At 35.7% G+C, this 10,437-nt stretch overlaps 1 protein-coding gene across 1 annotated transcript in view; it reads right to left on the reverse strand.

Moving 5' to 3' along the window:
* The window catches only part of LINGO2 (leucine rich repeat and Ig domain containing 2), a 519,406-nt gene that overhangs the window by 341,880 nt on the left and 167,089 nt on the right, over nt 1–10,437 (reverse strand). The window contains exon 3 of the mRNA XM_011994380.1: nt 2,123–2,281. The gene's annotated coding sequence lies outside the window, so the exon portion shown is untranslated. The remainder of the gene's footprint in view (nt 1–2,122; nt 2,282–10,437) is intronic.

Below are 10,437 nucleotides of genomic sequence, written 5' to 3' on the forward strand. Positions count from 1 at the left end.
AAATTATTTTTATTTATTCTTTTTTTTTATAGACAGGGTCTCACCTTGTCACCCAGGCTGGAATGCAGTGGTGTTATCACAGGTCACTGTTACCTCAAACTCCTGGGCTCAAGCAATCCTCCCACCTCAATCTCCTAAGTAGCTGGAACTACAAGCACACACCAACATTCCCAACTAATTTTAAAAAATTTTATAGCGATGAGGTCTCACTTTGTCGTCCAGGTTGATCTCAAATTCCTTGTCTCAAGTGATCCTCTCACCTTGACCTCCCAAAGCACTAAGATTACAGGTGTAAGCCACTGTACCCAGCCACAAATTCTTTTATTTTATTTTTTCTTATTTTTCTTTATTTCCTTTAATACACACTATCAACACACAAATTCTTTTAAATTGTAAATGTCTGTTTAATGACTCAGGATATAGTTTATCTTGGTAAATATTTCCTATGCAGTTGAAAAGAATGTAGATTTTGTTGTTGGGTGGAGAGTTCTATAAATATCAACTAGATCGAGTTGATTGATGGTATTGTTCAGTTCTTCTAAATCCTTACTGATTTTCTGTCTGCTGGTTGTAGCACTAAGAGAGGAATGTTAACATCTCCAAAAACAATTTTTTTTTAAGTTTTCCTTTCCAACTCTGAGGTTTTGACATATAACCCAATTTTATGGTAAATACTGAAATAAAAATAACTAGGATTAACTCTAAGACTTAGGGGTATAAGACTCTGGAAGTCTATCCCAAAGTATTTTCGCTACAATTATGTGTTAGATGTCAATGCTATGAAACACAGAATGGGGTTGCGCTTTCTTCTACTAATGTATGCTGTGTTTTGATGTCCCCTTCATTTACAGACTGTCAGAAGTCTTCTAAAGGTGAGTAATCCACTTTGCCACTAAACAGAACAAAAAAATTATACACCAGCTCAGTTCATCAAACAAACATTACTGCCACGAGATTGGTAATCTACACTATTTCAAAAAATTTTTAAATTTGTAGCTATTTGGGTTTTATACTCTCATGATATCACCTTATATGCAAATAAGTCATTAGGGAATTGAAAATTAATGTTTATTAAACTTTAAAAGATTGTTTTCAAACACTTCAGAAGTCTTCATTTATATCCAAATAATTATGTCAGGCTATAATTTACTGACTGAGTTCCATTTACTTTATTTTCAGATAGTATGAAAGCTATATTTGTTAAAAGCTTAAGGTATTCAAGCATTAGTGACATAGAATAATCTCCATCCATTGCTTTCTAAATAAAGGAATTTTACGTTCTTTTTTCTGTTTCTATACTTGAACTTAAAGAAAATCTTGCCTTGCAATGCATAAAATTCAAAGAAATTGTTAAAGTCTAGACGGTCTTAGAGTCAGAAGACAAGAATACCTTGTAGTTTCTTCAGGTAATTATTGATAACAAATTTAATTGATGTTTTAGGGGAGGAAGCGAGTTAAAGAGGGAGATAAGAAGATCTGACCAAAATATGGTTAATAGTTGAGAAGAGTTTCCAGCATGTAATAGACAAAGTAGATAAAAGAGTACTTGAATAAGAATGCAATATTTTATATCCTCAGAGCCAAAATAATATAGTTTGTCATTGTATCACCATCTTAAATAATAGTTGAATAGACTTAGAATGATAAATACTTTCAAAGAAATAAAAGGCAGAACAATGGTATAATTTTCTGAATTGGAGTAACTTTGAAGCATATTTATAAGATCATATGCCATGAACTGATATTCACTTCTATGTTGTATAAAATATAAATACTTAACGGCAACACTTTCTCTTCTGCACCTTCAAAAGTACAACTTTTTATGCCATTAGAGTTCAGAACAGTAGTTTAAAGAGGAAATCTTTATAGTACCGGCCTCTACAGTATTAATATGCCTGTATTATGTGTATCTTAAAATAGCTCCTTTCTCCTCTTATGAGTAAAGGGACTCAATTATTACTATATGCATTCTCCTAAATCCAAGGGAGCCCCGTTCTTTAACAACCTGCTCAGTGGACTTAGAAAACAAATAGAAAAGCTATACATTATTCATATATCTTGGCAGCACACTAAAGCCCTTAGAGCAAGTGATAAATGATCAGATGTCTCCCTCAAACCTTACCTGGTTTACTCTTTTGGAAAATCCAACCCTTGCCGTTTCCCACACAAAGCTCTTGGCCACTGGGTGAAATCCAAGCTGGGTAGTTGATCATGATAATTCCAGCGTGTCATGGGCAGCAGCATCTCTCAGAGTCCCACAAGCCAACTGCTTGAAACGAACCTGCAACAAACAAGATATTTCTCCGTTTTAATTGAAAAATAGTGAACTGTGTCCTAGGTCCAGGTGGCATCACAACTTAATAAGGGTATCATAAAGGAGTGTGTGAGGGACTATAAATGCCTCTCAAGATGCTGATAAACATTAAAACTGGAAGACTGAAGTCTATGTATTACAAAAGGTGTTTTTGCCAAGTGCATGTTCCTCTGCATGTTTTTATTGATCTACTAAGCCATCAGTTATTAATGAACATTATTGATATTAAAACTTATACATGCTATAGTATGTACCACCTCTTCTTCAGGTAGGTAACCAGTTGGGGTACTCAGAGATTTTTTCTACTTTACCTATAATATTCTCAGGGTAACTGGGCAATGGGTTGCAACAGGGCAACACCCATGAGCAGTTAGAGCAAAATCCACAAGATTGCTGATCAAGGACAATTTCCATTGTGATTTCTGATGCTCCATTCAATGTCAACATTCCTTATATAAATGTTGGGTCACCTCTCTAGGATAATGTGTGAGAAACAACTTTGAGGGACATATGTAAGGTGTTGCAAATTGAGCAGCTACCATTATTGATACCAACATACAGACTGTAAGACAGTAACCAATGTAAATGCGTCGTAGCCAGAGTCTGTACACAAAGGAATGACCAGACACAAGAAAGTAATTAAACAGCTAATTTGGGGGCAATATACCACATATTTAATGATTCAGTTGTTTATGTCCATGAGTAAATATGGCATTTAAACTTAATTAGCATGTTTGACTTTCATTCATACAGAGAAAACCTATGTATAATCAGTAACCTTTATTGGACTGTTCCCTGACACATAAGCAACACTTCAATACACGATTAGGATGATACTAATGAACAAAATTGCTCATTGGTCTTCCCAGGATAGCTCTTAAAAACTATTAGATTTTTTATAACTATAACAACCATATTTAGTAAGACATATAGAGAAGCAAATTTATTACTGTTATTTTCTAAGTAGTGCACAGAAAGGGCTTAGAGGTTATTCTAAGTGTGTAGGGGGACTTGTGAATAACTACATTCTGAAGGTTCATGGACACAGGTGCAGAAACTGATTTTAACAAGCAACACAATAATAAATCCTCATGCACCTGTGATTAGAGCTGCGTGGATTCCCAGAAGTCAGTGTGCAGACTTTGTTAAAAGGCACAACAGTATGATATCCTATTATGCCATTTCAGCCAGAATGCTAAGATGACAAAGGGTTCAAGTTGAACACATGCCTTGCACTAGAATGCAGAACTTCAAAATAACTCCTTAAACAAAGAGGTGTGTATGTGACACTAAATGACCATACTGCAATTCAAAGCAGGAGCGTTATGTTGATGCTATTTGATACCCATAAATACCCACACCCCCTCAACACACACAAGTCTAAAAGTTTTGTATTTGTTGATCCAAGTTGTGGTACTTATTAACCTACAACCTTTGTCAACTTCTAGATGCAAACTGTTTTTATTCATGCCAATATTTTTTTTTACTTCCTATCTTCTCTGAAGATCTTCTGGAAATTATATAACTTATCTTATAAAACAAACCTGTTTTCATGAATGGTAAAGCCTTTTTGGTCTTTTGGCAGCCATGAAGGATATTAAAAGAAGCTGTATACTAGTGGACCATATGACAGGGAAGAGTTTATAAACATAATTTCTAAGCTTCCAAACTGGCTTTTAAGTGAGAAATTTTTGAAAGCTACTTGCTTTGGAAGCACCCGTCTGTGACTTAGTGCCACTTCTCATACTTGGGTTCTGCCACTTATTATAAAAAAGTGAAAATAAGTCAGTATAACTACTTGCTTTATAAAATGGCTTTATTTTATTACACAGAAATGATGCTATTTCTCCCTCCTCAGAAGGGGTAAGTTTTGTGTATTTTCTTTTCAGCAGTGATGATTTTCCACTGATCTTTGTTCATTTATTTATTCATTAGCCCTCTTATTCATTCCACAAATTTTATTTGAGTACCTCTGTGGTGCCAGGCATGGGATTTGGTGCTACAGGTACAAAACAAAAAGACATACATTCTCTTCATGAAAAGATTATCATTGATTCTATTCTGATTTAACATTTTCTTGTAACCAAGAAAGGCAGCAACATTACATCCAAACAAGATAATTAGCTTTACCTTATGAACAATCTGCTATGTGACCAGAGCTGGGAAATTTATGAGGTTTGTCAGTGAGTAAAGCACTACAGGCCAAGGGAAAATCTACAATATAGAAGGATCAATTCACATAGCTAATGCCTGTGAGGTTGTTATTCGATGTGATAGCTTTGTGTCACTCTCATATCTTCTTCCACAACCTCATGTAGCTGAGTTAAAATGAATCAGCTAATCCAACCAATTAGGTTTTGATAGTACAATAACATCTACGGCATCAAACATAAGAGTCACTGCCTTCCAACTGTTGTGTAAGGAATCGCAATACAATCCTGTGTACTCTGCATCACATCCAAGTTAGCAGACTTTTGTGTGTGGGAGGTAGAGGGAGATGCTATTGTACAAGTTGCTTTACACAGTTTTTGTATGATTATTCCATTTGTTTTCTGTAAAAGGAGATACAAAATTAAATGCATGTATTCTCCTTGAAGAGAAGTCTATGAGGGGTCATAAGAAGTACCAATTCCATGACTTTGGTTTGAAACTGTATCCTGTCACCAACTTTCATTATGAAAAAATACACTTCAAATAATTTTTCACTTATCTCTCTCCAAATATGTAATTAATGAGAATACAATTAAAACAAAAGGTAGGAATAATTATTATTTAAAATGCTCTTAGATAGTAAATGACTTTTTAAAATAAAATCAATATGATTTCCAAAAGATTTAATTATTTTATGTTTTGAAACTGCTATTATGGGGATGTGTAGTATGAAAACAAGCTATTTTCTTCAATGCTTTCATTATTTTTGAGAAACTTATTCTTTTAAAAATGAATTCTGGGCTAGGCACAGTGGCTCACACCTGTAATCCCAGCACTTAGGGAGCCTAAGGCGGGCAGATCACGAGGTCAAGAGATTGAAACCACCCTGCTCAACATGGTGAAACCCCACCTCTACGAAAAAAAAAAAAAAAAAAACACACAAAATTAGCTGGGAGTGGTGGTGCATGCCTGTAATCCCAGCTACTCACGAGGCTGAGGCAGAAGAATCGCTTGAACATGGGAGGTTGAGGTTGCAGTGAGCCAAGATCATGCCACTGCACTGCAGCCTGGGCAACAAGAGCAAAACTCTCTCTCTCAAAAAACAAAACAAAAAAAATTCAGAATGAATACATTTTCCTGTATGTAAATTATATCTCAATAATGTTGATTTAAATGTTCTAAAATGAATTTTTGACAATATGCAAAGAGGTTCCAAATAGGGGCATGGTATACAGAAGTGATTGATAAATCACTGTTGTACATTAATTTAAAGCAAAACAAGACCAAAATAAAATTTGGAAAACAAAGGAGAAGAAATTCTAACATGTACAAACCCTGTTTGCCTGTTTGGTGGTCTGGCCCTAAGTGCTCTGTGATTGAATTTTGGTATTCTTTGTCTTTCCTTATGCACACCACTACTACTACCCTTTTAGTTTACCTTATTGCTTTGAAGAAAGCTTTCCAAAGGATCCCCTTAGCACTTAGGCACTCATGTTATAGGCTATTGATTTGCACTTGTTGACAAGTTGTTTTTTATATGTTATCTCAGCTTCATCTTCCCCATGGAGACATGTCGCATAGCCCTCTAGGTGGCCAACAGAACTAGAAGAGTACTTAGCATTCAATGAGTTCAGTGCATTTGTTAAATGATTGCTTGCTCTTGGTATATTTTGCAAGCTTTGTGTCTAAGTCACTCATTTTCCCACACTAACAAAGAGAATATAATAATCAAGAATGTACAAACAGGTAGATTATCAATAATCAAAGTCATGAGGCTTTCTACCTTAGAAATGTCAAATTTAGCCTTTTCTGTCACTAATTTTAGGGAAAGGGTAGGTTTGGCCATTTTTTATTCACAAAATTATTGCTTCTAAATTCTTTTTTTTAATTCATTTAGTCTGATGAAAAGGTCAAAAAGTACTTCTTAGCAGGCAGAGGTCATTAACAACCACCACTAATACTTGTAAATGTTGTTGCTATCTATTTTATATGTAGTTTCTTTTTAATGGTCTCCTAAACTATGGGAAGTTTGTACTATAATAATGCCCACTTTATGGTGATGAAAATAAGAATCAGAAAGTTTAAGTTACTCACCCAAGGATATAGAGCCTTTGAAAAATGGAGCTGTGATTTCAATGCAGTTAATTGATAGTGCTGTACTGTATTAACTCAATTAATAATAAGTTCCTAGAGATTGGATTTGAAAGATTCACTCAATTTATAGATGAAAAGCTTAGTCCCAGGGAAGTAAAGTGACATATTAGAGGCTACTCAGATCTCAATAGGGTCTGGATAAGCATTTAAGCCCATGATGCTCCTGTCTTTCCCATACACCTCTTTCTTACCCAGCTTACTCAGCATGGTTTCCAAACAACTTTATAGATTTCCAATTCACTTGATTTTTTTAAAAAATGGTGTTTCTGGTAGGTTTTATTTCATAAAGAAGATACCAAAGCCAACAAACAAAATAACAGGATTTTGAGATACACAGTTTTAAATGAATTTAATTTTGAAAGCAAGAGATGCCCTTTCTCTCTCTCATTTTCCTAATGAAAAAAAAAAAAATCATAGACACAAAGAGAAGACTGTTGATAGACTATGACAAAACCCCTGATTAGGTTAAAGTATGAATAGCACATCAGTGTTTTGCTGATGACCATTTTGTATGTGTAGCTACATTATTAGTATTCACAAGCTGGAAATAATCTTGCAAAATACTCATTTTATATCATTTTCATTTCAGAACCCAGCAGGAAGCCCTTCAAGTGACATAAAGCAAGATCTAAGGTAATGTTATCAATCACTGAGAACGCAGTGCCTGATACTCAAACACAATTCTCAATGTTTTGGTCTTTGCTCAAAGATGCCTAATTCTGAATTTATTATGATCTAGAAACTTTACCAATTAAAATAGGCCACATTCTTGTTTTCATTTTCTTAAAACGAGGCATCAATTTGTCACATTCCCAGATTTTCCAGTTGAAACTTGCCTCTGTCCTTTTTCCTTCCTTTCCTTAGTGTTTGTATCCCGTCCCCCCTCCTTTCTTCTTTCTTCCTTTTCTTCCTCCATTGTCTTTTTTCTTCCTCTCTTCCATCCCTCTTTCCCTTTCTTTTCACCTTCTTCATTCCAATAATATTTAAATATGTGTTAAGTTCTATGCAATATGCTGGTCTCAGAGGACAAGGCAAGACACTTAGTTCCTGCTCAAGTATTGCTTGTAGTCTAGTAGTGTGTGAACAGAGAAGTAAACCAACAAATTCTGGAAGAAGAGTAGAGGTCCAACCTGCATTGAACATGTCAGAACATGTCAGCTTTGAGTAGAAGATAATTCATAAATTGATCTTGATCGGTTTGGCTTGGCCTGGTCAACTTAGAACTCACAAACAAAATATAATTATCATCAGGCAGTTTCCAAATACTTCACATACTCTGAGTTTTCTACAATCTAGAGAGGGATCTTGTAAATTCTCAAAGCTCACAAACTGGAATGCCTCAGAGTCAAGTGTATCTCTTAAATATAAATATAGTGTGGCTGACTTTGACAAGGAGCCAGAGAGCCACCAATGATGAGCTGAAGAAAGTAAGCTTAGCCTAAGGATATTACAAACAACATTTGAAACACCATTTTGCCAGAAAGAACACATTTTTGGACTGGTTTTGGTCCTTGGCCACCAGTTTGAGATCCTCCTTTATAACTATTGAGGAGTCACCACCCACTGCTCTCTAGATATAGTATAGGTCCTGTTTCCACTGCCTTCGGCACAATCCATGACAGGTTAAAAACAACAACAACAACAAAACAAACAAACAAACAAACCAGAAACTTCTCCCTGGAAATCCTTTCTAGTGGGGAAAAAACAAAAACAACTTCTGAATTAGCTCATCAAAATTATGAGAGTGTTGTTGATTCATTAATTCTGGGGCATTGTCCAAGAACAATGGACAATAAATGTGCTTTCTAACACAATAAATGCTCTGTATGTCATTTGTCTTATCAATTTGCTTTTGATTTCCCATATCAAGAATAAAGCCAGGTGAACCCATTTCTTTCTCTATTTCTAATTGTCCAAGAACAATGCCCCAGAATTAATGAATCACCACGTCTGGAGTGAGACTGGAGATTCTGAAGATGACACTTCCCTAGATTACACTTAGACACACTCATGTTTAAGAACTATTCTTCTACAACCAAGTCATTTTTTAATTTTTTCAGTATTTTTCCACAACTTTTAATGAAAAATATTTATTTGTCTTTGAGTTTCAGATAGCCTATTTTGGGGGAAAAATGATTCTTCCATGAATTGCATAAAGTGAGAAATGGCCTTTCAATTCTACACAAGAATATCATCCCTAAGACACATAATCATCAGATTTCCCAAGGTCTAAATGAAAGAAAGAATGTTAAAGACAGCTAGAAAGAAAGGGCAGGTCACCTACAAATGAGACCCAATCAGGCTAACTGTGGACCTCTCAGCTGAAACCCTGTAAGTGAGAAGAGATGGGGGGCCTATATTCAACATTCTTAAAGAAAAAATCTTCAACCAAGAATTCTATGTCCAGTCAAACTAAGCTTCCTTAGTGAAGGAGAAATAAAATTCTTTCCAGATAAGCAAATATAGAGGGAGTTCCTTACCACCAAACCTACCTTATAAGAGATCTTGAAAGGAGCACTAAAGGTAGAAAGGAAAGACTTCTACCAGCTAAGACAAAAACACACTTAAACACACAGACCAGTGTCCCTATAAAGTAGCCATACAAACAAGTCAATGGAATCAAGTTTTTGTTGGTGTAAGGCAGACTGTGCCTAAAATGGGAAATAAGAAATGATGGAGGGTAAGTGGTCTCATCAGAACTTACGTTTCATGAAGAAGAAACTATCATCTCTCTATATAACCACCCTGAAGAACAGTGCCACCACATGAGTTTGACAGAAATACCATTTCCTGATGGGATGCAGTTAGCATATTTGAGACATACAACCCCTTTTAGGCTGGGATCAGTGGCTCACACCTTTAATCCCAGCATTTTGGGAGGCCAAGGCAGGTGGATTACTTGAGCTTAGGAGTTCGAGATCAGCCTGGGCAACATGGTGAAACCCTATCTCTATAAAAAATTAGCCAGGCCTGGTGGCACATGCCTGTTGTCCCAGCCACTCAGGAGGCTGAGTTGGGAGGATCACCTGAACCCAGGAAGTTGAGGCTATAGTGAGCCCTGATCACACCACTGTACTTCAACCTGGGCAACTGAGTGAGAACTTGTCTCAAAAAAAAAAAAAAAAAAAAAAAAAAAATTATAACCCCTTTCAGCAGGGTCATGGTAGTAGGGATGAATCAAAAGTAACACCATATTCTAAAGAAGAGAGATGGGAAAATAGTATTTGGTAAGTACACATTGAGAATTAGTGTGTCACATTGTACACTTTACATACATGTTCTCGTTTAATCTTCATAAAAAACCTGGGGACAGGTACTACTTCCATTTTGCAAGCGAAAGGCATGGGGTCAGAAAAGATAAGTAACTTGCCTAAGGTCTAAAAGATATAAGGGAGAATTAAGATTTAAACTTATGACTTGTTAATTGTATAGGTCCTACGCTTTCTAACACAATAAATGCTCTGTATGTCATTTGTCTTATCAATTTGCTTTTGATTTCCCACATCAAGAATAAAGCCAGGGGAACCCATTTCTTTCTCTGTTTCTAATACTTCCTTCCCCTAAACACTATATTCCACTTTATCCCAATATCAGGTATACAGAGACAAAATACAAGAGAGACAATGTCATGGACAGCTTGTGTGTGTATGTGTGTGAATATTTTATTTTTTTGTTTTTATTTTGACTTTCCATACACCAACATGCTCCTCTTCCTACTAATTCTCTGATTTTTATTAGGAAGTTGTTGCTGAGGACAGTCTTGGAGGGAAAGAAAGGCCTTCTTTCTACTGCAGCCTGGGAATGAGAGTGGGTTGGAG

This window comes from Mandrillus leucophaeus, unplaced genomic scaffold (assembly GCF_000951045.1).
Source record: "Mandrillus leucophaeus isolate KB7577 unplaced genomic scaffold, Mleu.le_1.0 Scaffold454, whole genome shotgun sequence".
NCBI lineage: Eukaryota > Metazoa > Chordata > Mammalia > Primates > Cercopithecidae > Mandrillus > Mandrillus leucophaeus.